Source organism: Topomyia yanbarensis, chromosome 3, assembly GCF_030247195.1.
Source record: "Topomyia yanbarensis strain Yona2022 chromosome 3, ASM3024719v1, whole genome shotgun sequence".
Classification (NCBI taxonomy): domain Eukaryota; kingdom Metazoa; phylum Arthropoda; class Insecta; order Diptera; family Culicidae; genus Topomyia; species Topomyia yanbarensis.
The window spans coordinates 67,340,502-67,367,168 of record NC_080672.1 but is presented as its reverse complement, the minus strand read 5'-3'; the positions used below and the strand labels follow the sequence as shown (position 1 = coordinate 67,367,168).

Here is a 26,667-nt window from a genome sequence, read left to right as displayed (position 1 = left end):
AAAAACAAATTATGCGCCCTAAAATAGTCTTCAAAGGGTACGCAAATGTAAAATAAAAAACTACAAAAGTTATAGAAATAAAACGGTTTTTAAAGAACACCCTAAAGCTTACATTTGGATTTCTCTTGCAATGGAACGTATAGAAGAACGAGCTTGCGTGTATTGTGCAATGTTTTTTTCTATAATGTGTTGTTATACAACTTCATCGAAGACAGTCAAACTCTATTTTAAACCGTTAAATAGTTCAATTTCGCATCTTGCTAAAGTTAGAACCACCCTAGCTTCTGTTTTAACGAAATAATGGCAAAGCACAGCAACTTTCCTAAATGCATTGTAAAGCTAAGTTATTTAGTTTTAGCAAAAGCTAAAATTCCTGCTAATAAACAGATGGAGATGGCTTTTGGTCACGGTTTTAGCCAATATTATTTTATTTTGTCTATCGCCTACGATTCAAAGGTCTACGCCTTCATCTTCAGGGCAAAAAACGGTTACAATAATATCATAGTCAAGTGATTTTGAACATTGAATCTCAAAACGCAACACGCTACTCTACAATAAAGGAACCCCGCGCACATCACTAGCAGACTGAGCAATGACGTTTTGTGCATAGTTTTTGTACAATCTGCGATGCGGCGGTTGTAAGCTATTGTAGAAAGTTGCGGTTTGGGAAACTACTCCTGGCGCCATTGCTGTTTTTTCGCTAACTGGAAGAACGACCACTTTGTTTTCAACAGATGGAGATGGCTTTTGGTCACGGTTTTAGCCAATATTATTTTATTTTGTCTATCGCCTACGTTTCAAAGGTCTACGCCTTCATCTTCAGGGCAAAAAACGATTTTTTTGCCCTGAAGATGAAGGCGTAGACCTTTGAAACGTAGGCGATAGACAAAATAAAATAATATTGGCTAAAACCGTGACCAAAAGCCATCTCCATCTGTTGAAAACAAAGTGGTCGTTCTTCCAGTTAGCGAATAATTCCTGCTAATTTTACATCCTGGACCACTTTGCACTGGTTAAAAAGGAGGCCTGCTGGACAAGATCGAAACAATCTAGTTTTTTGTTGCTAACATAAAATGAACTACTTTAGATTTTATCACAATTTTAGAACCCAATTCACACATTTCACTTTTAAGATTTTATTTTCGAACTGGCGGGGAATATGCCGAAGAAAGTTTTTCACCGATCGGAGCAAATCAAAGTTTGTGCTCTTTAAAATTAAATTTTCTTCTTCATGAACCTGCAACCGCGTAATTAAAACTGTTTTTTGTATTTTTATATCACGTGAAAGTCAAAGTTTTATCTCGGTAAAGCGCATTTTTGCAGAAAAACTCGATTAAAAATAACGATTTTTCGTATTTTTTCAAATTTTTCAGGTTTATATGGCAAATATACCTATGTAAATTGGAAATCTCTGGCTTTATTGTTTTGCTGATAAATCACGAGCTGCACTTTCCCGCCAATGAGATTGATGAACTGCTTCACTAAAAGCCGAAAATTTAACTATTTTGCGACATTTAAAGGAAAAAAAATTGAGTTTTCTGAAAAACTAGGATTTTATTTCTCTTCCCAAAAAACTTTTTGTCCCTTAAAGCAGGCTACCCCACCTAGCCTAGTCATCAAGAATCACTTTTACTTATGCATATCAGATAAATGAATGTGTCATAAAATGGAAAAGGGAACTACCCCATCTTGCCCCGAATGAGTCATTCGATTAAGTTGACCGAATTCGCAAATGTTTGTTGGTGTATATCAGTAAAACAGTCATATCGCTTTCACTGAGATCACTGTTTGATCGATATTCGTAAATTTGAATACACATAAAAGGTTGGCATAATCGGTTTCCGAATGTCATTTGGTTCGGACTTCCGATCTCAGAAATTGAACTGATTAGTTCGATCTAGTACAGTACCTTTAACTCTTTCATGCCCAACTTTTTTCTAGTGTATGTAGAATTTCAAAACTATTTTTCCTTGAAAACGGTGGGACCAAGAAACACGAAAAGTAATTTTTCATAAAGATAGGAGCTTCCCTCGCAGTGCTAGAAGCTGCTCAATTTTTATCTTCCAATGTTCAATACAATTCTCCTAGAATATTTACAATAGTCCACTTGTGTGGAAAACGTAGCCAAAGGCACTATTAATTGATAAGTTTTATCAGCTTTCAATAATATTGCAAAATAAGGAAGATATATGAAAAATTCATTTTTCGTTGTCAACTTAAACCATTGGAATCCAATCAGACTAACTGCAATAACTTCAGTTCTAGAGCTGATCCTTGTAACTGTTAGTACTCAAATGAAACGCAATAGTCACATTTATTACCCTTACTTGTTTTTGTGAGCAAATCTTGCCTCAATCAAAAGTTATAGCTGTTTAAAAACGTTGTTGTCCACAAACAACATGGGCATGAATGGGTTAAAAAGTCTTCGATGAACACATAGCAACTTCATATTCAGAACTAACGAAGAAAGCTATTTTTTGACAACTTCATACTAAATTTGAAAAAAAAACATAGTATGAGGATTCAAAAAGCTTAAATTTTCGTCTTCATTTAAATTTTTTTTCAAAGCTAAATAAATTGCGCCTATGATGAAATTTTGCCTAAGATTAGGTGCGCGTGGAATTCCAAAACTGCCTAAAGCCTGCTGCCTCAGTATCGATTTGAAACACAAGACTAAAAATAAGGCTCTAAAGAGAACCAAATTTATTGCAGGAATAACCTGAGAACTGATAAAAATTTCAATTTTGACCTATTATTGTGACCCCCTTAGTGTTTTAACCTTTTCTTCGCTTTAAGGCATCACTAATGTAGTGCATATAAATATTTTGTAGCTTTTATAGGTCATTTCTCCAATGAAAAAAATTTTCTTTCCAGAGGTCAAAAGATGAAGTCTTTAAATTGAATCATTTTCAAATAAGATTGTACGCAGTTTTGAAAAATCATGTTTTGAGATAAAGGCTTTCGATTAATTATTCGTGGTAGAATGTCAATATGCTGTAACAATTACATGGAATTATGGATTTTGGACATCGCTGATTACGAATCTGAAGTCTGTTTATCGAAATTCAAGACCCCCACTAAAAATAGGTGGTATTTCAGCCAAAAATGAAAAAAAAAGGTTTTGTTATTTATAAACACGAATTCGACTTAAAATGTAAAGTAGAATGGGGTCAAGTATGTATGGGGGTACAATTCAGTAGGTATAGGCGAAGACTACATATTAGGAATACAGATATCTGTTTACTTCCCGCATACAAACGAGTAGCGACAGAGGTTACAGCGCCTCTATTGAAGGAAGGTAGGAAGCTTAATGTAAAAGTGTATATGTGTGTGTGTGCATCACTATGGGTAGTACTACCTTTACCCGTTACTGTTACTGTCTCCAGATTCTGGACAGAGTTGCCAGTCTTCTTGATATGCAGTCTTCGGTTCTTGTGAGAAATAGATACACGGTAGAGAACATCGTTGACGACAGTCATTTCGGCTGTTACAGTGGATCAGTTGCATTAGTTACGACGTCGTTTATGTGCTCGCATGTCGTTCTGCGAAAACGCATTGTGTTTCGTCCTCAGTACAGTATATTTGATCAAATGTCAAGTGGGTTTTTTTTAAGTAGAAATTAATGCTGAACACTGAATGAGCAGCAACTGGTGTCCTAAGACGATTTCGTTAGACTTTCAGAGCAGCGTGCACTCAGTGCACTAGCGCGACTGCCGGAAGGATAATATTCAAGAAGACCGATGCCATCTGCTTTTTGTTAGCATAGGCCATTTGGATTTCTGTTGGAATCAATGCAAGGCAATCGTTCGTCCCTTTGCCTTTGCGAAAGTCAAATTGTGTATCTGACAGTAAGCCATTTGCTTCGACCCAATTGTCGAGGCAGAACAAGTTCATTTTTTCGAACAACTTCCGAATACAGGGCAGCATTGCAATCGGTCGATACGAGTTGTGGTCGGAGGCTGGTTTTTCTAGTTTTTGGATGACGATGATCTTCACTTGCCTGCAGTCATGAGGCACAATGATACCCTCAAGAAACTTGTTAAATAAGTTCACTAAGAGCCATTTTGCAGTGTCAGGCAGATTCTTCAATAAGTTGAATTTGATTCTGTCTAACCCTGCGGCGTTATTGTTGCATGATAAGAGAGCAAGTGAGAACTCCACCATAAAAAATGGTGTTTCGGTCGCGGTATCGTGTGGAGATGCGGCGTGGTACGTTTTCTCTACCGGAACAGAGTGCGGACAGATCTTCTTGGCGAAAGTGTATATCTACCGGTGTGTTTATTCTGTGTTCTCGTTGGTACTGTTTCGGTAACGCATACGTCGATCCGTACTCCAAAGAGTGCTCATTGCTGTTTCTCTCGTTAACCCGTCGACGAACCGGCGCCAATAAATGCGTTTTTGGCTTTCATTAGACTCTTCATTCGCTTTTCTAACGACGCGTACTGTTGATAGCTAGCGGGTATCCCGTCTTCCCGGAAGGCCTTATATGCAGTGGACTTCTCCGCGTACAGCTCTGAGAACTCTTTGTCCCACCACCAAACTTATAGTCAATATCTACAAAATCTGGTCGAAAGTATGCCCCGACGTTTGCGCGCTGTCATTAAAGCTAAGGGAGGCCACACATGAATTTTGCCAACATGAAAACTTTTTTTCGAATGCGTACTTTTTCTGTCTCATACCGTAAATAGAAAAAAATAAGGCTTAACAATTTGATATAACTCACATACTTTTTCATTAAAATTAGAAATACTACAGCTGGTGGAACATTTTACTAGAGCATATAATAAATCAAGGTGGCAAATATAAAGAGTTATACAAGAAAAAAAAGTTTTGTATAACATGCGAACTTTATTTTGTCGCAATTAAAAATCCACACTGCAGCCCTCAAGAATTTCTAAATGACACCCACCCCCATCCGCACTAGTCTCAATAAAATTCAAATAATTTTCTCTTGTCAAAGTCAATAGTAACTTTCAAGAGTTTCAACACTTCTGCTCTCAATCTTAACAAAACAACTGGTGCCAATTTAGTGCTGATTTAGACTTATCTAACTAGAATTAAGTTGGTGTTAGTTACTGACGAGGAGAATCGGAAACACCAAAAAACCAAACCTTAAATAAATGGTACTTTCAAGATAACGCAGCGTACCTTTGCAAATAGACTGAATAAAAAAAAAATAGTCGCACATTCTACAGAAAAACATTGTTGCACATATTTTGAATTGCGTAATAGTGATGACATCATAACTAACAGTTCTTTGTTGGTTTCGTTCACCACACAGGACCACAAAGTTCAGGACTCCAGCTAACCTCAAATAACGTCAGCGGTAGTGTTGGAACATATTCCTGTATCATGCCAATTCGAGATCAACTTAGAATTAGTCAGCTCCATCGTGATCGAACTGAAATGAAAATGAAAACTATATGTACACTAAACAACATGTTTACGTGAATATATTATCTACATTGCTACCTAGCTGGAATTAAATGGACAACAATTGGTGAGAATAGGAATCGTTTGTGTCGTGCAGCCTGATAACGGAAAAGCCTTCATGACTGGTCAAGTTCAAAAAATACGCACAAACAACGCAACGATAATATCAATAATCAATATACGGTAGGTACTTTTCACTGTCACATGATAACAGTAACGTAAGCGGTTAATGGCACGCGATCTTCAACCCCGCATGTTCATCAGAACAGATACTCTGACGTAACCAGACATTACGGTTCCGTATGATACCATTGACCGATCGTAGATTACGGACGTAAATGGTTTTGAGATCATTAGACGTAACTTCAAGTGCCAGTAATTGTCCATCTGATAAAATAAAAGATCAATACTTCGATTTGTGGCAAAGTTTTAATTTTTTTTAATAAAATACATCAGATAGAAGAACAAACTGATTTTAACGTATTTTAAAATTAAAAGCTTCCTTATCCAATTCCAATTTAATTTAATTCCTGTAAAAAATAGGCAATCAATGAAAAACAATCGTTTAGGTACTCAATTCAATGACGGTTGAATTTCTTATCTTATAGCATGATAATGGTCGATGGTTATACCTGCTACGAGATGTGATAAAAAAAGAATTGATGCTTCGTAAAGATAAGAAATTTTGTCTGTCTAAGCAGCCTATTTTCGCTCTATTCCTATCCCTATCGCCCTATCCATTTGAAGTCATTGATTAGAACGGCACCTGGTACCTTTGTTTAACGAACTGGCTTAACTAGAAAATAAATAAATTTCAACGTTTGAAGGTCGAGTAATAAACAAAATAATACGGCACACTCTCTGGTAGGCCCAAAATAAGATCATTACCCTACAACCGAAAAAAAACAAAAAAATTATCTCCGCTTTTGTTCTCCTACCGGTTCTATCTCGAATGCAGCGCGAAAGTAAACTAATTCCGTGATGTTTGTTTGAGATTACAGCATCACTCTGTCATAGAATGCCGCCATTATTGCCGCCCTAATCTCGACAACCTATTCAAAATATTTGTCCAGTCATAACCCAGTTCTTGTGAAACAACGACAAACCAAAAATAATCAGAAATTTTCAGCAAGGATCACCGGTCTGATAAGGACCGAAACGTGTTATACTGATAGTGGACTCACTTATCGGTCATTCACAACAGCTGTAGCACTATAACACGTACGTGATGATAGTGATCGACAGATTTGATGATGTCTTATTTACTATACAGTTTTCGGTCAAATCGGGCGTGATGTGGAACTCGAATACACTGATGCCGTTTTCACATGATAACCCAGAAACGATTCCAGGTCAGTTGCATCGAACAAGCGTTTTTTTGTTGAAACTGAGTTCGGATTTTACAAAAGAGCGACGGAGTGAGCTTACCTCAAATATGTTTTAGGTTAAAACCAAACGCGGTTTTCAGTTAAGTAACCAGGACATAGGTTCAAAATTTCATACGAATCCAACGGCGACGTTATTGAATGTTCGAAAATTGTCCTTTCTCCTGTTTATATGTTACACCTCGAGTAACTCAAAATAACACTTTTGCCTATTCCATTATGTTCACTGAGAATTTGTAAAGATACCTACTGATTGCGTCACTTCTAGGCAACTGCTCAAAACCATATGAGTCACTCCGACCCCCGAACATGGAAATGACTATAAATAGAAACCTCAAAAAGTTATGTAATTTGGAAGAACCATTTTTACACCAATCTACGTAATTATGAATAGGTTTGTAATTACTTTGAATAGTTTTATGGGGACGAATTTGGGGGTTTCTAATAACTGTGTGAAGGTGCTACAATGTGAAAATTATTTCTTCCACTTAGTCCAAAAGTTGGTTCGTGTCCGTTTACTGTGTGAATAGGATTAGGATGCATGAAACTAAATTGTCAATTTTATCGCTCAAAGGCGGTATCAGAGAATTGCCAATTACTGAACGGATATTTTTGGGCTAGGTGATAATTATTACTAATGATGTTGATGTTACTCGGTTGAATGATAGCCATTAATTTTAGGTAACAATACATTAAATGTCAACTAGAACCAGCTGTCCCCGATTTTCAACATTTTCCAAGTATTATTTGCTTCGACGTACGATACGTTTGAATCGTTTCAAAATTAAATCAGGGAAATGACGTGCAATTTAGAATTTTCAAATATAATTTGACTTCTTTTACAATATTTAGTTCACATTTCCCATATTGATGTATAAAAATAAATCATCGTGCAATCGAAGTGCAATACACTGAAACCTCCATTTAAACTCCTTTTATACATTACTCACAAAAGCAATGTATAGGATTCGCTCAAACATTGAAACCTTATTTCGAATCCCGGAGGGCCGAGTCTCATATACCAATCGATTCAACTCGCCAAATTGGGGCAATATATGTATGTGTACGAATGTGTGTGGGTGTCTGTATGTATGTACACTAGGGCGTTTTAAAAAATTGTTTTTTTTTGCGATTCTCAAAGGCCCCCCTCTCATATTGTGACAAATGTCAAAGTAAGCTCAGAATCCAAATTTCACATCATTTGGACAATTATAGACCCCCGCCCACTTCGATTGAAATTTTGGAACTTGGTACTATGGGATAATAAAATAAAATGCTAAAACTTTTGAAGTAGCACTCAGAAAATTACAATTCATACCTCATTTAAAGAAAAAACTTTAGAATTTGAATGGAAACTTTTATGTTTCTCAGAAAACACGGGAAAGTGGGATACTGGTTCATTTTGTCCCCAAAATCCCTTATTTTTAAAAAATTTCTGATTCGTGATGCAAATCATACAAATTTTGTATATTTTCTAATGTGAAAAATATCCGAAATCCAACGGAACCTTTTTCACTTTTGTCCGAATACGAGAAGTTTGAGTTATGGGGCTTTTTGTCATTCATATAAAATTTTATCATTTTCTCGTGCATATTTCTCTATTATTCATCACTCAATTTTAATAAACCGTATCTTGTTGAACGTGAAAAATCCTCAGAATAAAATAAAAATAGACCCGCTACCGGAAAAATTCATAAACATCAAATTTTTTGACATTTAGTCTCGCTTTCACATTTTTATCATCAATCGCACATAACAACTCCATTTAACATTCAAATCTTATTTAATTTACTACTTTTAGTGTTAAATACTCTTAGGGATTACAAGAGAAAAGTTTCATTCCTGTAAAAAAGGGGAAGTTGAGGTATTAGGACAGTTAATTGAAAAAATGTGATTTGTATAGTAAATGACAAACAATTTTATTATGCTATATTTCACCCTAAGGAGGAAAATTTGGTAAAAACCAAAATTTCTCACTAGGGTGAAAGTTTGTTGGTAAAACCAGTCTTTGTACAGGTCGGCACAAATCCTTATTTCATACTCAATTTCATTCTATTCTGACAAAAAAATTTATGTTTCTGAATTTTATCGGTAACGAATATATTTTTGTTTAATTATTAACAATTTTCTTAACTGCGAGATATGTATGATTTGCATCACGAAGCAGAATTATTCAAAATAGGGGATTTTGGGGACAAAATGACCCAGTACCTCACTTTTCCGTATTGGTATTTTGAGAAACAGAAATATCTCCATTCAAATACTAAGTTTATTTTCTTTAAAATGAGGCATGAATTGTAATTTTCTGAGTGCCACCACAGACTAGCAGACATAACACTCGAAAACAATTCTTCGCCCGCTTTAACGGTCATTTTCAATATATTTGTAGTTGGGACTGTGGCCACATTTGCAATTATGGTGCCACTGACGTATGAACAAGCAAATGGGGGATAGACCACTAGTCAAAAATTATTCCCATACCTGAGGGGTAACCTAAGAGAAGACACGACAACAGGTTTCTTGCTCTTCTTAATTTTATCTACCAGGCCCTGTCGTAATTCCAAAGACAACAAGCATCCATCGTTGCCAGATTCCATTTGCATGTTTTTTTACAATTGCTGAAAATAATTGTACCTCAAATATCGACCCTCTGTCAAGAATTCACAATACTAGCTGCGCTTAAAAATTGAATTTTATGTTTATTCGTATCTCTCTTAACAATACACCGTTTGAAAATATTATGAACGCTCTTGACTGGCAAAACGACCAATCAGAAGCTGGTTCAATATTGAGGTTAGGACAAATTGGCTACGCGATTGTATTCTCTTCTCTTACGGGGTAACCAACCAGCAAATGAGTGTTTGGGACTGTGAAAAAGGGTGGAGCTAGTGTTCTGAGAAAATTGCCGGATCGATGTTTTTTTAGGGAATTCCCTCATAGTGTTATGTCTGTTAGTCTGTGGTGCCACTTCGAAAGTTATAGCATTTAATATATTTTTCCTCCATATTTTCCCATAATACCAATTTCAAAAATTTCAAAGGAGGTTGGCGGGGTTCTAGAATTGTCCAAATGATGTGAAATTTGGCATCTGAGCTTATTTTGACATTCGTCGCAATATGAGAGGGGGGGCTTGAAAAATTCGAAAAAAAATTCCGATACCCTAATGTACACTCATGTTATGTTATTATCTCACCAACGGCCGCACCGATCTTAATGAATTTAGTTTCAAACGAAAAGCCTAACGTGACCATTAGAAATTATTATTTTTGATTTTGGGTATGTTGTTTACGCTTTGAAATATGAGTGATTTTGTCAAAAAGCTTTCGAAAAAAAAAATTAGCATTTTAGTGTATAACGAAGTCACTCACTGAAACAATGTTAATATCACGTCCTATTTAGCAAGGAAAATATATATAGTCCTGTGAAAATTTGCAAAATGTTTGTATTATGAGGAAACTATAACTAAATAATGTTCAAATCCTGCTTTGGCCTGAAGATGAAAGAATATCACTTCGAAACGTTGCACTATGCGAAGGAATGTGACCAAAAAATCGAAAACTGCATCAACTCCACTGCGCGTTTACATACACCAGAATTAAGAAAATCACTGCGAATCTCAGAAAATTATTTGACCTAACTGGGTAATATGGATATTTGAAGACAAAAATTTTAAAAGAGCCATTCCACGGATTTTTGCACTCTTGTATCTCTATTGAATTTTGAATGAACGCTTCAATTGAAGTTTCCATGGCAGTCTTTTTTGTGGCATTGGTTTGTACTGAACTCAATAATTTCTATCTCCGGAACAAATCTTCCGAACGAAACAATTCGTAAGCTATAAGGATAACTGGAAAGAGACTGCATTGTAATCGACTATCGACAATAATATAATTGCCAACATAGCATATACAATGCATCCTCCCTTATATTTACTTCAATGCAAATATTTTTTTTTGAGATATCTGCAAGTATCATTCACGAATAGCACTCTCTCTCTCTCTCTCTCTCTCTCTCTCTCTCTCTCTGTCGCTCTCTTTTTAAGGGGCTCGAGGGCTCACGATAGAATAGTGGACCAGACAATTGTATTCTACATACAATTCTTTTTTTTTTGAGAAATTTATGACCAAAAACACATCCTTGAATTCCAAAACAAATTAAGCGTTCGAATTTCCTGATAAATATGGACCTTAATAAATAAAATCGAACTGCCGGATCATCTTGAACCGCACAGCCAAGAACAGGAGAAAAAAATGAAAACGTGAAAATAGAAAAGAATGGAAACACTGGAAAGTGCAATATTAATTAGCCATTCTTTAAATAACGGGATTTTACCAAACACTTCAGAACTTTCTGAGTTAATGAGTCTCAAATTCGTACAACTCATTTATTCTTTTGTGTTTAAAACTTTTTTACACGATTTCTCAGACTTATTTTTTGAACCTAGAACTGGCAACGCTTCAAACAGGCTGAGGCAGTTTTTGCTTGACTCCGAAACTGAGTGATGTTGCAACCCCACTCGTTCAGCAATGTATTACGGATGGTACGTTCTTGTTTGTTCCGGATTGTATGTCCTCGTTTTTCATGACCAAACAGCTCTCTCGTACCAGTAAACGGTAACACTAAAATGAATGTTGGTAAAAGCGAACAAATGTGATTTTGTAGTTTTATAATGCAATGAATATTGATTTAATATCAGTGTGCTTTTTCTATTTTAATTATAGAGGGGGTCATTCGCCTCTTTTCGGGTTAGAGAAATTTCTTTTGAAAAAAATCTGTAACCCTATGCGCGGGGTTGGGAATCGAACCTAGGTGAGCTATGTACTAAGCAATCGATTTACCAACTACGCTATGCCCGTCCCCAATTTTTCGACAATTTTTGCCGCTAGGTGGCACTGTATGCATCGTATTATCACTGTAAGTGAAATAAGATAGATAATTCAATTGTGTACAACTTTGCCGAAAACTGATAGTCAATCCGACTTTGTTAAAAGAAGTTATTAAATTTTTAGCGAAGTCATGTCTGAGTCAGTTTTGCATGGGGTGCAGGGGTAATTCGGACCTTCCTACGGTGCAATTCAGTCATTTTTCTTTACAATGGAATTATGTTTACCTATGAATTAGTTACAAGAGACACTCCTTAAGAAGCCAAAAAAATAAAATAAATTGCTTTACAAAAACTTAATCTGGTATGTCACAGCTGTCGATTGGCGGCTCATGTATTTTCTTTGCTGTGGCGTGTGCGATGGTGTGCGCAGCCGCAAGCCGCTGAACGGTGGTTGACGGAATAGGGGGTCCGAATAGCCCCTTACGCTTATATCGCACAAAAGTGGTGAGCGTCTCGAAAATATCTGTTTTCACCCAAACAAAAATAATTAAAAAAAAAATAGGAGACTCAAGCTTTCCAAAACATTTACCTTTTATTTTTTCACTTTTATTTGTTGCTTTAATCACGGTTTTTTCCATTATAATGATTTTTGTTTTGAGAATGGCAAAACAACGAAACACGTTGGATCTCCTTTCTACAATGAATCAAATTCAGCTCTCAAAAATAATGTTTCAAAATAGCGGTTTCACGAATATGTACGATAGTCAGAAAGTCTGGCCATTTTCTGAGAAATCGAGGGGGTCCGAATTACCCCCACTGTCTTAAGAGCCCCGAGTCCCCCTAAATATTTAAGTAGTGATATTATGGATACATATTATTCCAATAATAAATAAAAAATTCGCAAAGAAAATAGTCGTACCTCAGCTCAGCCTCCCAACTGTCTGTAATCCCCAAAAAATGATGCCTTACTCGCACATGCAAAACTGTCACACCGTCCAACTCCAGCTCTCACTGAAGCAAACTTCGCAATACAATCCGACAGTATTCGAACGATTGTAACCACGTGACGACAACCTGTTTTTGGGGGTTAGTTGAGTGAAAACCACCCGTCATATCGATATAGTAAACGTTCTCTTCCATTCTCTATCGGGAAAGTACCCATTCATGTCAGAATCGTTGTATGGTTCACCTATAGGTACCTACAACCAACCGAAATACATTTATCGATATCGACCTCGAAGAGAAACGTAAATCAGCATGACTCGGCAGATTGGGACACGAAGAATTCGCACGAATCAAGGAAATTAAACCGATGTTTACACATCGCTGATTTTTTCGGTGTTTAAGGGTATGAAAAAACCCAATTGTATGATGGGAACAAATTATATAATCTAAGTGGTTACTGATACTTTTTATTGCTTCCCAATATACTCTACAAAATATGTTTTCCGAATATTTGTTGTTGTTTACCCAAGTCGGTTATCAAAAATATAAATTACTGACGGTTAGGGGCATTGATTAGCGAATTTATGTGCATACACATTGACGAAGTAGGGCAACAATCTTCGAGGAATTCCGAACGATCTTCCCTTGTGCTGCGACAGACAAAACATAATTATCGTGTGTGCAAGTCACTTCGGGAATGCGTCCTTATCAATAGCACAGAGAAACAGATACAACATTCTGCTACGCACCATCGCTTCCATCGAATACTTTGATTCGCAGCAGCATTACAACGGATCGTGCGTGTAATATTTCTGTAAAAGTTAAAGGTACAGGACACTTTTAAGAAAGATACTCTTTAAGATATTATACTCTACGCAATATGCAGAAGTGTTTATTTTTGACAATTTAGCATATATTGGTAAAAAATTTAAAAATGGATCAAGTATTTTTGGAAGCTTCATTCATATATCGTTAAAGATTATAAATACGGTTTATGTGGTAAGGTTGGTATGTAACCAGTTATAGTCAAGTATAAATTCCGCTCAATAACTTTCAACTCAATATCACAAATTTGTTGCAAGTTTTTGATCAGTTTGTCAGTGGCAATAGTACAGGTCGGTCAGACAGAGAGGCTAGCTCATGGTCCATTTGACTAATAAATTAGCGATGAACTCATCATGCATTCTGGAACATTTCCATTTATAGGTTACGAAAACAGAATCGCGAAAAAATTCCAATATTCCAATATTTATTCTATTTGGGCGGTAGTCAGCTATCTTCTTTAGCGTTCCTTATCACCTATTTTTATAAGGTGATGCATCAACAGTGCTGAAAATGAACCACCTTGGTTATGCAACAAATTTTTTTCGGATCTTATTTTATTGCAATTAAGTAGCAGTCTTCCTGATATTTTTGTCAAAATTGCGCAATTGATATTGTATGTAATTTTAACTGCTCGTTGATTTTATGGTATTGTAAAAGAACACGTGTCCGTCGGGTGATGCCAATAGAGTTGACATATCTTTGGACTGAGCAAAATAATTTCTTTGTTTGTTTAGTATTTACTATTATTTTTCACAGGACTTTAATGTGCGTGTGGAATACGCATGGTTTTATCTGAGTGGAATGATGACTATTGAATCATGTAAAAGAGTTAAAATTGACAATTCACGAGAAAGATGGAAGACCAGATATCGATTAGCGGCATTTATATCAGCACGAAGAGTAAATGTTTTTTGTCATATTCATTGGTTTACTTTTAGTTCATTAAAAAATGTTCGTTATATTAAGTGTTCTCATTACGGAACATCACGCAGGACTACGGTTTGCTCAGAAACATGAATAGATGAGACGAAATCGAAACGCCAATTCCGTACCTAATTTAGTTATAAGTTTTGGGCCTTAACGTGCCAACATGATTTAAAAAAATACTCCATGATGGAGAAAAAAAATTTCCGTTAAAGAAAGACATAGCATAGTGTTTTCTGTTTTCATTATATTGATTACTTTCATATACTTTGGAGTAGTACATGCACTATGTTGTTATTTGCCATTTTAATCATTTTTCATCATGCACATAGTAGTATTATAGCTAAATAATTATCGTAAAATGAGACAAAACGAGGAGTCCCATCCTTATTTCTTGCAATTTCTGCATTTTCTGCCTTTACAAATTCCCAAGTAATGCGAGTGCCAATTGATTTTATTCATGATTTGAAATCAGTCGTAGCTATAAATTTATTTTAGGAAGCGTTTTGGTTCCAAAATTCGACCCTTCAAAGTTCGAATTAAGGTATATCTCATAAAACGAATCTCACATGCCATTATAAATTCCAACATTAAGTACTTAAGTCTCAAAGACTCGAATAGCTCAATAAAAGAATCTCGAATAGATATTTTGTTTGCCATAGAGTCGTAATCCCAATTACACTCAGGTTTTTTTATGTGTTTTTTTGCGCAGATTTTGAAATTTACGCTGTTTTCATTTACGCGGATTTCTGAATTTACGCGGTATCCATTAACGAGCTCCTATTAACGCGGATTCTTAAATTTACACGGTCTTCATTTACGCGGATTTTGAAATTTACGCGGTTTTCTATTACGTGGATTCTGAAATTTACGCGATTTTCATTTACGCGGCCTGTATCCCCAGCGTAAAAAAACTGAGTATATATTCTTAAAGGCGTAGAGCAGTTCCTCAATTCACGAATTGTTACACTCTGAGAATATAAAAATGGAAGGGAGCTTTTTGTTAAAAAAAATCGGAAATCAAATAGATTTGATGGTTAAGAGGTCATATACATGTACAATAGTTCTTCAAGAATACTTTTCAATGCTGCTCTGCTTATTCTCCAAAGCCCTTGGATCTATTTGTTTTAAAACTCTAGACTATTTTTAAGTCCAAAACATTTGAATATATTAGACAAGATATCTAGACCCAAGTCTGGAAAAATGATCATAATAACAGATTTTTTTCAATAGAATATTTTGAAAAAGTGAGCACCTGAATCTTATCAGACCTTAGATTTGAAAATTTTAATATATTTCAAGGTAGAGGAAGCAGGTACAGGATGGATGTTTAGTAAAGCGCAGAATGGGGTCATATGAGTAGTTAACTACTTAACCCTTTGTCTTCTAACGTGGGAGTCAGGATGTTTTAGCATTTTTATCGAAAGCGAATCACCTGAGCCTGCTACATTTCCGGATAGTCTCTTTAACTTAGTTCCTTATGCTATCGGAACGAACAAAAAGTCAATTCACGGCATGCGTTAACCCGAAGCATTTGGAGACGTTGAAACTGTGTTTTGTTTGTGCAACTATTGTGTACTGCATGATTGAACACGGCATCGGTAGCTAGCACTCGATGGTGTTCAGGAATTTGCGTTTCGATTTCGTTTCCTCAGCATCCGATGTGACAGGACTAAGTTAGCGCTGGATTGACGCAAGCTCTAAAAAACGAAAGCACTATTTGTGTTTCTTAGCAAACCCCTAGTCCTGGTAGATGTCCCGCAAGAAAGTCGAATTGGTGAGCAACCCCCTAGCCCTAGCTCAGTCCTGCCACAAAGATAATGTCGGATTCTGATGAGATGAAGTCGAAACGCAAATTCCATAACTAATTTATTTATAGGTATTCTGCTCTCAACGCGCAAATGCGGTTTAAAACAATTTTCTCATTAGTGGAGAAAAAATAGTTTTTACCTAAATTTTTCTCCGCTAAGGAAAAATATAGCATATTCTCAATGATGTTTTGAGTAATAGTAATAGGTATGCTGGGTCGGTGCGCCTTTGGAATCAGGATTCAGGAGCTTAGTACTATTAGGTATAAATGCACCTAATACCTAGTTTAGATGACCAAATAGAGATCCAATCGACCTCCAAGAATCAGACTGACCCTACTGGTAACCCCCGAATTTAACGATACTACGAATATTGTGTCTAAGTACCTGCTCATAAAGTTGAAATAGATGGTGTGGTCAACGATGAGAGTTTGGCATGCGAACACTTGCAGAAATATGGTATTAGTTGTTGAGAGAATTTTAGCTGGTGAAAATACGGGATAGCAGCTTGCTGAGCCACATTCTCTTGCACAAGGTTCGTCTGTTTGTACCGCAGATTACTGCAGATTAGGAATTGCCATAATTGCACCCAAAACTAGATCATAATACCTTCACGGTAATAAGAAAAAAAGATCTAAGAGCAAGACGATTAATACTAAAACGGTCCCAACGATCGTTTTTCCGCTTGGGCGTTAGATAAATGTTATTTGTCATTCTTAAATTGAAAGATTTACACTTATAAACAGGCGCATGGTTTTGATCATACCTTTTTTAACCATCATTAGTTCTATATTGAATTGAAACAAATCATCGCAATGTACCATATTATTTTAAGGCTCGACGGATTTGTGCTTATTAATTTGGTTACGATGACATGCCCAAACCTAGGAAGCAAATAAGATTTCCTATGCTTACAATGTGCCTTATATCATATTTGTTTTAATTTGGAATTTATTGTTTTAGAGTATGTCAACTATAATAGGTATTAAAATGGCATCGGTGACTACCGTATCTGGCTTATAGCTATACCTAAGCTGACCAACTCTGTCGAAAAAATCTGGACACCTTTCAGCAAGAAAGCGTAATCGTTCACCACACTCAGGAAGATAATTCGCATAGTGTACGGATTTTTTCGACAGAGTTGGTCAGTTTAGCTATACCCATATACGGCCTATTTTAATGCTTGAAATTTGTAGTGCTTATATGCATTTGCAAAGCTTGTTTAATGCTTATAGACATTTGCCTAGTTTTTATAGAGCCTATAAGCATCGAAAAACTGTTATGAGGTGAATATAAGGCTTGCTTTAGAGCTTAGTGGTTTCCTGGGTGGTGTATCTAACGCGAATGGTTAACGGTTTATTTCTCCGGTTTGCTATTCGCGGCAAATGTCTTCGCTGGATGGAAGCAGAATGCGAAGTCAACCAATATGTTACTAAGGCTGTGAACCATTTCACGATTTTTTTTAAACTTTTAGTTGAAATTTGACAGTTTAAAAGTTATTTTCTCTCGAACGGTATAATTTAACCAAAAGAGCGACCCATTTCAAATGTTGACATTTGGATTGTTATTCAGAAGTGACGACTGCGTAAATCATTGGTTGGTAGAGGTGTAAACATTTATCGATATTTTAATATTAGCTTTTTGCTTATTACATTAAGTATCGTAGTCACAGCCTCAAAATGTTAACATCCACATCATTAAATAACCCAAACAAATACATGTTTTCGTTACTACCTTTCTTCCATCATTTTATATTGAAAAATATCTACAACATCGAACAAGTACAGAAAACTTTTTTATTCTGCATCATGCAAAAATTTTAACTACGCGCAAAAAAAATCAGTAAGAATAAACAAATTTTGGTTTTAAATAACAATTTTCCCGTTTGATATAGTGACAAACAAGATTCAGTTTTGATTCCATCAATAATGTTGCTTGAAACTACCAACCAATTAATTTGTTGACTTTTCAATAGTTTCAACAAATAATTCGTTTGAAACAACAAAATCATGATAAGTTCAACCGAACAAACAAGTTCGAAGAAACAAAAAAAATCTTTAGTATTAATTAAAGGAGAGAACAACTCAAACTTAGTTGAAATCAAACAAAGAGTCTGTTGGTTTTTAACAAAAAGATCAGTTCGATATAACAATTTTTATTTTGTTTCAACAATGTTTCTATTTAAAATGCAAATAGAAGTATTTGTAGAACCAAACCAAACACATGCTTTCAAGAAACTCCCGGTTCAGTTTATTCGAATTTCAGAAACAGTTATTCGTCAAGTTTGAAATTCAACTAAACATTTCGTGGTTTCAAAAAGGCCTCGTTCTTCTGTGTGTAGCTCAGATTTACCTACCACCCTGTCAAATTTAACCATGCTCCAGAGCAAGGTTATTTTGCAAATAACTTTCAAAGTGTCAGACTTTAATCAAAAGTTAAAAATTTCACCAAATGGTTCACAGCCTAAAGGAGTTTTGTAGAACTGCGCCTTAAATTTTGGTTTGGTTCTATTAATACTTAGGATTGGTAGTAAATTTAGTGTTCTACAATAAATCCGCGTTTAACCTTTAAACAGCTATTTGTTTCACCAATGCACTGTGGTCCAGAATATGAATCTAACAGGACGTTTAACTTTTTACTAAAACTAAATAACTTAATCTTATAATTGGTTTAGGAACCTTGGTATCTAGCACGGAAATTAAATAGATCGAATGGGTGGAATCGACGGTTGTGCCTGATCTCGCTCAAGAGATAGCGGTACCATCACTTTCCTGTTTTTATTGGACTTCGTTATAGCCCATAAGGATTGTGCGTTGGGCCGGAGTCCCAAGGGTTGCTGGTTCGAATCCTGCCTCTAAGAAGAATGTTGTTCACATAATTTCTTTCGCTTAACTCACCATTTCGATCTTTTTCCTTATTGGATACCACCAAAAAAGTCTTAGGAAAGTTGTTGTACTTTGCAAGCTTCTTCTTTTCATTTAAATAGCCGCTAGAGTGAAGTTCTAATTTCAAGAAGATCTGAAATTGGTTCGAGATACAGCTTGAATATCTTCAAAGAAGTTGCAGAAAAATAAATTTTAGACGAATTTGCTGAAGATATACTCTATTTCTCTATTTCTCATAATTTCCATTCCACAAGAAAAAAAAATCTGAAAATAAGCGTTAGGGTGTTGCTGAAAAAACAGTTTTATTTGCATAACTTTTGTAATTTGCAACTTTCTCAAATATAATTATCTTTTATTGGGGCACTGCACATTAAATACCGTTTCTGCTATATGAGATATCGTACCAATAAATGACAATAAATATACTTTTATATATCTTGCAATGTTTATTAAAAAAGTCTATTTTTTGTGAAAAGTGCCCGCAGCTTTCTAACGTAAGAAGTCAGATGTTGGGTATTTGGAGACAAACTGTACTTCTTCAAAATATTTAATAGTATTTCCCAAGCCACTTAAACGCAAACTTAAACGTTACAACAATAAATTTCTAGCAAAAAAAAGTACAAAACGTTAAGCGTCAGTGTTTTTGACAGTTTTTTTTAATACGATTTGTCTCAATTTAGTAAAAGACAGCGAAACTCTAGTCCGATTCATTAAAAAGCTAATTTTCAGATTTTAGTAAAATTAAAACCCATTAGTTAAATGAATAGAAAATTCTAGAACAGTGCAATTTTTTTTAAGGAAATATTGTTATATTGTCTATCGGAAACGTTATTTAAACTTGTTACTTAAGCGGTAAATAATAAATAAATGTTTGCTATAACTTTTGTAGTTTTCATCTTTCCTAATCTTGTCTTTTATTTGATTTTCAATTTTTTTCTTTTAGCACAACGAAACTTTTATTATCGAAAATACATAAACACTTAGTGGCGTAGCCAGAAATTTGGTTTGCAGGGGGTTTTGATGAAAATCATAAATTTTTCGAAAAATGCTAAAATTTAGTATGAGTTTGATAAATTATTTAAAATTCAGAAACATAAGTATCTAACAGTCATTGCAGTCTACAAACAAGAAGAATCAGCATGAAACAATTTTCAAACCTCTATAGATTATTTTCTTGTATAATAAGTCAATGAAGTCGAAGATTGCGATCTTTTAAAGTGGGATAAATATTCGAAAAAAGTTTCAGCGTTCAAGATCACCAAATTTAATAATACTTGTGTTTGAAGGTTTGGTAATTTCTAGAAGTGTTCCAATATAAAACAGCACATACTCTGATATAATAATTTTGGTGATTAATTCTCATATAGGTAGTTAGGGAAAATTAGCTCTTCAAAAATAGTAAGAGGCTTGGTGCCTTCAGTAAAGTTGTGGATAATGTCATTTTAAACAATTTTGTTCAAAATAGCTCAAAAAACGGAAACACTCTTTGTGTGCCTAGGCAAACCCCTAGTCTATTTAATATTTGGGAATTTTTTAAAGCTAGTTTTTTTTAAATATATCTTTTTTGTAAGCTTCGGAGACTCACACCTTGAATGCAATGTGAATTTATTGTTTATTAACTGCAGAAGAGATTTATCAAATACAGTAATATTAGAATAACTTGCTGTAAAGGTTTTCTACTGCTATATTTCGATACTCTGAATAGTCGATAAAGTTGTTTGAAATAGCATTTTTGAAAACTTTGCTGCAGACATTTAGTCTCGACCCAAATTTGCTTGAAGAGTAAATTCTCTTTAATTACTTCTACGAGGATTAACCGCCAAAATTATTTTATGAGAAGATGAACAGTTTTACGTTTTGAAATCATTAATATTACGTAAAATTGAAATTTGGCAGTTTCGAATGAATGTGATCGTGATCGTTAAAAACTTATCGAGCATTGATTTTACTTTATTTATTATTCAAGCTCACAACTTGACAACGAATCCTAGTACACGAAATTTTAGTACGCCATTCAATTCAGCACTCAAATATACACCATTAATAGCCACTAAGTTGACTTGTATTGAAATATTTATTAATTCTAACTCTGCTTAGAGGCTATTTATATAGTTTATAATACATCAAAAATCAAATGCTCATAAAAACCAATGCCGACCTGCTAGAGACAAACTGTAAACGTCATTTATCATCAGCTTTCAACTAGTTTCTGAAATGTTATTTTTGTTATTAACCATATTGAATTTTTGTCTACACTCTACGCAATCTAAAAAAAATGTTGAAATGTAGTTTTCGGTGAGAAAAATTCTCTCTAATCCATATTTTGGAGCATCTTTCCAAAAATGAGCTCATAATAATTCAGACAGTTATTTTATTTTAAATTGAACTAGTTTTACAACTATGGGATTCCGGCTAAGAGATAAGTCATATGATAAGAGATCCCCTTCCCACAATTTTCCAAAAGTCCTCATGACGCTTTAAACATGGTTCTCAATGTAGTGATCCGAGAATATTTTTCTGAAAAATTTTGTGGAATATTTAATTAAATTCATCAGTATCAATTCATGTTCTCAATCCAACTAATTTTGGTTTGGGAGAGAGGGGGTGGGGTGGGTTTAACTCCCAAAACCACCTCCTGGCTACGCCACTGAAAAACTATAAAACACTATTTTTTATACACTTTTTAGAATTTAGAAAAAAATGTCATCGCAATTTTCTCTAAATTATACCTAGAATCATGACCTAATATGCAGTCGAAAAATAATTACCTTTCGTTGGCTACAATCAGTGACATCACAATTCAAAAAACCCAAAATTCAAAATTTTTTACGAAAAAGTACTCATAGCTTTTCAACGACAACAGTTGTGGCTTGAAACTAATTATTTGCATTAAAACCATCTTAAATTTGGCATATTACTGCAGATTTAAAGCAATACAGGAAAAGTTATGAGAATAAAAGCATTTTCTAAGGAACACCATAAGCCTTGATTTTATTTTTTATGAAATAAGAAGTATGACAGCTTGCTTTATCTGGAACGATTGAAAAGTTAATTCTTTGATCTCTAACTGTTGTTGAAACGAAAAGAAACGGCTCACAAAAATGTTTGAAAAATTTGCAATCTTTACCACTGTGCAATGGAATGAAAAGAAGCGTGGTACTTTCCCCTACAGATTTTTGTAAACATAGTTGCGGATCTTTAACTTTTATTATAATTATTATCATATGTTAATTGGCAGCTTCAAAGGTCATTCGCCGCCAAACGGTATTGCCATTAAATTGCCATTCAACCTAGCGATTAAGTTTCACCAAAATGAGATCACTTCATGCACAGCTGACTTGTCCGCAAAGGCCAAGAATGCAAACAACCACGCACACACACATGCAGTCATTTCTGCAAGTTTCTTTCTAGTAGCAGCAAGTCGCGATAACGCTCCCCACAACACACGCGCAACGCACAAGCCGGTTATCAGCTGGTTGACACGCAGTACCCACACCACACTACAAAACCACTGCCGACGGTAATGCGAGAATAACCCGCGTGAATCAGACTCACCACCACTCACCAGAATCACTAGCCAGTAGAGGTCAGCCGCACTTCCTCAAACACTACCGGAAAATAGCCAAGAACGCACCAACCGCACAGACTAGCAGTCTCCTTTTTTTCCAATGCTCGATAACTCCCGAAATCGGTTTGAAAGCACCGTATGCTGCTTACTGCTCATCGGTGGCCAAGCGCGCATTTTATATAGTAGAAACTCAAATCCCAGCTTGATGAGACACATCTACTTTTGTCTCAGCTTCAACAAATTCCTCGATTACTCGAGCTTTTCGTTTCCTTGGTAGCGTTCTGTTTTTCGATAATGTCGGTACCTAACAACGACGGTGGCAGCGGCGTCTTCGTACACGAGGTTGTTCAAATATGTACTCGGCGGATGCAATGCCGCCGTTTGACTTACTGTTACGGGGTGACCTCGGGAAGAACCGCGGGAACCGAATTGGTTACAAGCGGGGTCACCTTAATTCGCAGTTGTTAGGGAAGGCGAGGCGCGCGCGCTGCCTCTCGCGTTGCCTGACTTACCGGTTATCTGCAATATGAGCTTGTGGAACTGGTCAAGGAATGACCACCGCACTAATCATGCTACATACAGGTAGCAATCGGGTTAATACGAAAGCGAGAGAGGTGAGAGCTTCTATGCCGAAGGAGAGATGTAAGAAATGAAAAGTAATCATATTCGGGTTCGTTCGCAATTCCATCAGGTGAACTTTGACAATTTTATCGCTGGCAGGTACAAATAAAGCGTGAGGTTTCACCGCGGTAGCTCAATACGAGGTTGCAATGTAAACTTTTGCAACTTGAAAGCTTTGATCAATAATTCGAATAGACAGTATTATGCCAGGTACAGTCAGTCGATTTTTTCTAGCATTTCCTTCGTTTGTCAATAGTTTTTTTTTAAGTATAATACTTCTATAGTTTCAATACTGGGGCGTACGTTTCAAAAATTTCTGCTAATAAATTTTCCCAATTTTTAAATGCAAATAACATTGGTTCTTGGTGCGCAGATTTCTGTAAAAGTGTAAAAAAATTTAAAATTCTTCAACAACTCTAAAACGAATGAGTTTTTTTTACAAGAGGTGTGCGCCGCGCCGCCGATTTCAGGTAAAAATTTTATATGCAGTGTTCAACAATATTTTTACATGCAGTCTTCAACAATATTGTGTGGTTTTAATACCTCACCATTTGTCTGGAACATCGTTTGCACGAAAAGTCACAGGGAAAAAGCTATATTAAAAAGCTAAATTTAAGGGGTTTGCCTTAGAAAACGCTTTATAAATCGATAACATTAAGTCCTACAAGCTCAAGTTGTTCAACAAAATTCTTCATTGTGCGCATTCCTAAAACTTTGTCGAACACACCAACTTTCTACCTCGTCAGTATATAAAGTTATTTTTTCTAGTTCAATCATACTAAGCCTCAATTTAATTTTAATCAGATTGTGGGGAATATTCTTAGAAACAATTCCTACAAAGATACCCTGTAAATATTTTCAACGGTTTGGTCTCTAGTGACGTTTTTGGAATTTCCGACCACTGTGCGTTACCTGCTGGCTCGTGGTGGATTCGGATTGGTTTGTAGTAGTTAAGCCAACCGACTAAACTTGAACCTCTTGTATCCCGTAATCCTCATCCATCCGGGGCAACCGTTAAGTACTGCTTTAGTAAGGATTGTGTTCTTGCTTATTTTGTTTTGTGTTAATCGTCATGCTTTTATCCATAACTACTTTTCCTTACTCGCTGTCAAACCTTCGCGATATATCTCACCTGCTCAGGTCTGCTGCAAATATTGTACCCTGTTGGTATATGAACCGATCCGGGGGTGTCGACCATAAGGATTTACATCTGTTTACAACTACCTTCGCCGGGTTTCTTATCCTTCTTGGTGCTAGTCGTTCCTATTTATCTGCTAGCTGGTGCTGAGACTTCTTGGCGGAAGTATTTCACCCTATACCGATGCCCATTTTCGCGATCCATTTCGCTGCCACTCTAACGGAATAAACATCGGCTGTAAAATTTCTCTAGACAACGATATGCCGATTTTCTCCAACTTCGTGTTTTTCCTCCTTAACTGCCATTGCTTGCCCGCTGACCGACATCTACTGTCTACTCACTACTTTTGCTAATATCGGAGCTTGTCGAAACGTTAACCGATCCTTCAGAGAAACTTTCTAACTTGACATACATCCCTTTCCAGCCACTCTTAAAGCTTCGTACTTGGTTTCTTCATTGACTTGTTTCTAGAGTGACCGAACTCAAATGACATTTTATGTGCCCAAACGGTTTGCAGTATATTTTTTTCCTGGACAGGAAAATAATAATTTTTTAAAAGTAATTCAAAACGCTCATGGGGGGGGGGGGGTGTTTGAACACCCACACACGTGAATATCAATTAGTTTTACCTATAGATTTAATGGGTAGAAGAATCGGCGAAATCAATTGTTTTACATGTGGATATGCACTATGTTTTTCACATGAATGTCACTTGAAAATGATGTTAAATTTCCTTTGGTTTTATAGCGTGATTTTTTATCGGTGTAGAAATTATAGGTATAGACCGGGTAGATTCGAATGTCCTTTGACTCTACCTATCAATGCATTGTTTTAATTTGTCACAGTAAAGAAGCTGGAAAAGCACGTTGCATAATAATTACCTAGATTTTCACACAAACTTGCGATGCATCTCATTTCTACGTCAATATACTCGCTAAAAAGGGTACACTATTTAACCTAACATCCACTATGTTTGCGCTTCGAGTGTGTAACACGCGATTCGTCACTCTTCTCTTTCTCTGTTTAGTAACGCACATGAAAACGCGCAAACGTCAATCGAACGAAGACGTCTCGCTTTGCATCACTGTAGGGAAATTCATTTTTTTTTTTACAGTTTACAGCATTGTTTCTCAGGCTTACTCTTTGAAATCACTTGTGCACCAAAACCATGGATTCGTCCGTTCAACGGGATGATTTTTCGGTGGCCTATCGGTGGGATTTGTTGAATATTCAGTCACTACTTTACACCACAATCAGATCCTGCTGCTTTCCGCTCCTTTTCACACACAGCTGACAGCTATACACCGAACACACAGCAGCTCCCCAGCACGCTTTCGTAACACTTTTCCACGACCTTGCTCAATGTTGCGCGCTGTTGCGTGGAAAAATTGTCAAATTTGAAGAAGGAATGCAATCGCATAGAAGTGTTTATTTTTCAAACGGTTTTCACGTGGAGATGGGTAAAGTCGGGTTCGACGAAGATGTGGTACTGGTAGTTTATACTATTTTGTCAAAAGCAATCGTTCGGTTTGGAAAGCAAATTCATCTAGATTAGGGTGCTTTATGTCATAAAGCAACAAGCTTCAGTTGAATTCATTTTGAGCATTGACTTATTTGACGTCTAGGATATCAACACAGTTGCAATGTGTATAGACAACATACATATAACGCGATGTTTAGAATTCGCCATCTGATTTAACCTCATTTGGCAAAAATTCCACCCGATTTAACCTCAATCTCGCACTAACACAACTGCACATGGATAAGTCAATTATATACTATGAGATTAAAATCAAAATGTTATTCGACAATTTTCATATTCCTAACCCTATATCGTAATACCGTTCCATTGTTGTTTTATTAGCAGAGTTTGTTATCAGCCTAATCATACGCGGCTATTTGTGTTGCTGTTATTTATGAATAGACATAGGTATCGGTACAGCAAATATTGCTTATTAGTAAACTTCCGAAGGACCTTGCACAAAAACCCGTGCTATTTCTAGAGCCAACATTCAGTGTAGCAAGAGCATGGTGAGAATAGATACGGAAATACGACCGCAACTCACTTGGAATGGCTTTTTTTCATTTTACGATGAATGATTCAGTAACAGTTTAGGGCAGTGGTTTTCAACCGGAAGAGAATTCAACCCCAGGGGTAAATTTAGCTATTGTATTATGCAGGGTTAATTCCAACTTGATATCCTAACATTCCCGTCGGATATGTGTTCTTATATATTGTTTCAGTATATCAGGAATTGAGATGCTTACTGAGAGTGTTCAGGAACAGGTTTCTACTTGGAAAATTAGGCT

The 26,667-nt window shown here is 35.9% G+C and overlaps 1 protein-coding gene across 5 annotated transcripts in view; it reads right to left on the bottom strand.

The window, feature by feature from the left end:
• LOC131688489 (solute carrier family 26 member 6) overlaps positions 1-25,728 on the bottom strand; it is a 57,487-nt gene extending 31,759 nt beyond the window's left edge. The window contains exon 1 of one of the 5 annotated variants that reach the window (XM_058972775.1): positions 25,239-25,728. The gene's annotated coding sequence lies outside the window, so the exon portion shown is untranslated. Of the gene's footprint in view, positions 1-22,585; positions 23,035-24,351; positions 24,487-25,238 lie in introns of those variants that run through there. The other 4 variants (XM_058972779.1, XM_058972777.1, XM_058972778.1 and 1 more) reach the window with 4 other exon arrangements.
• Positions 25,729-26,667: the final 939 nt, after the last annotated feature.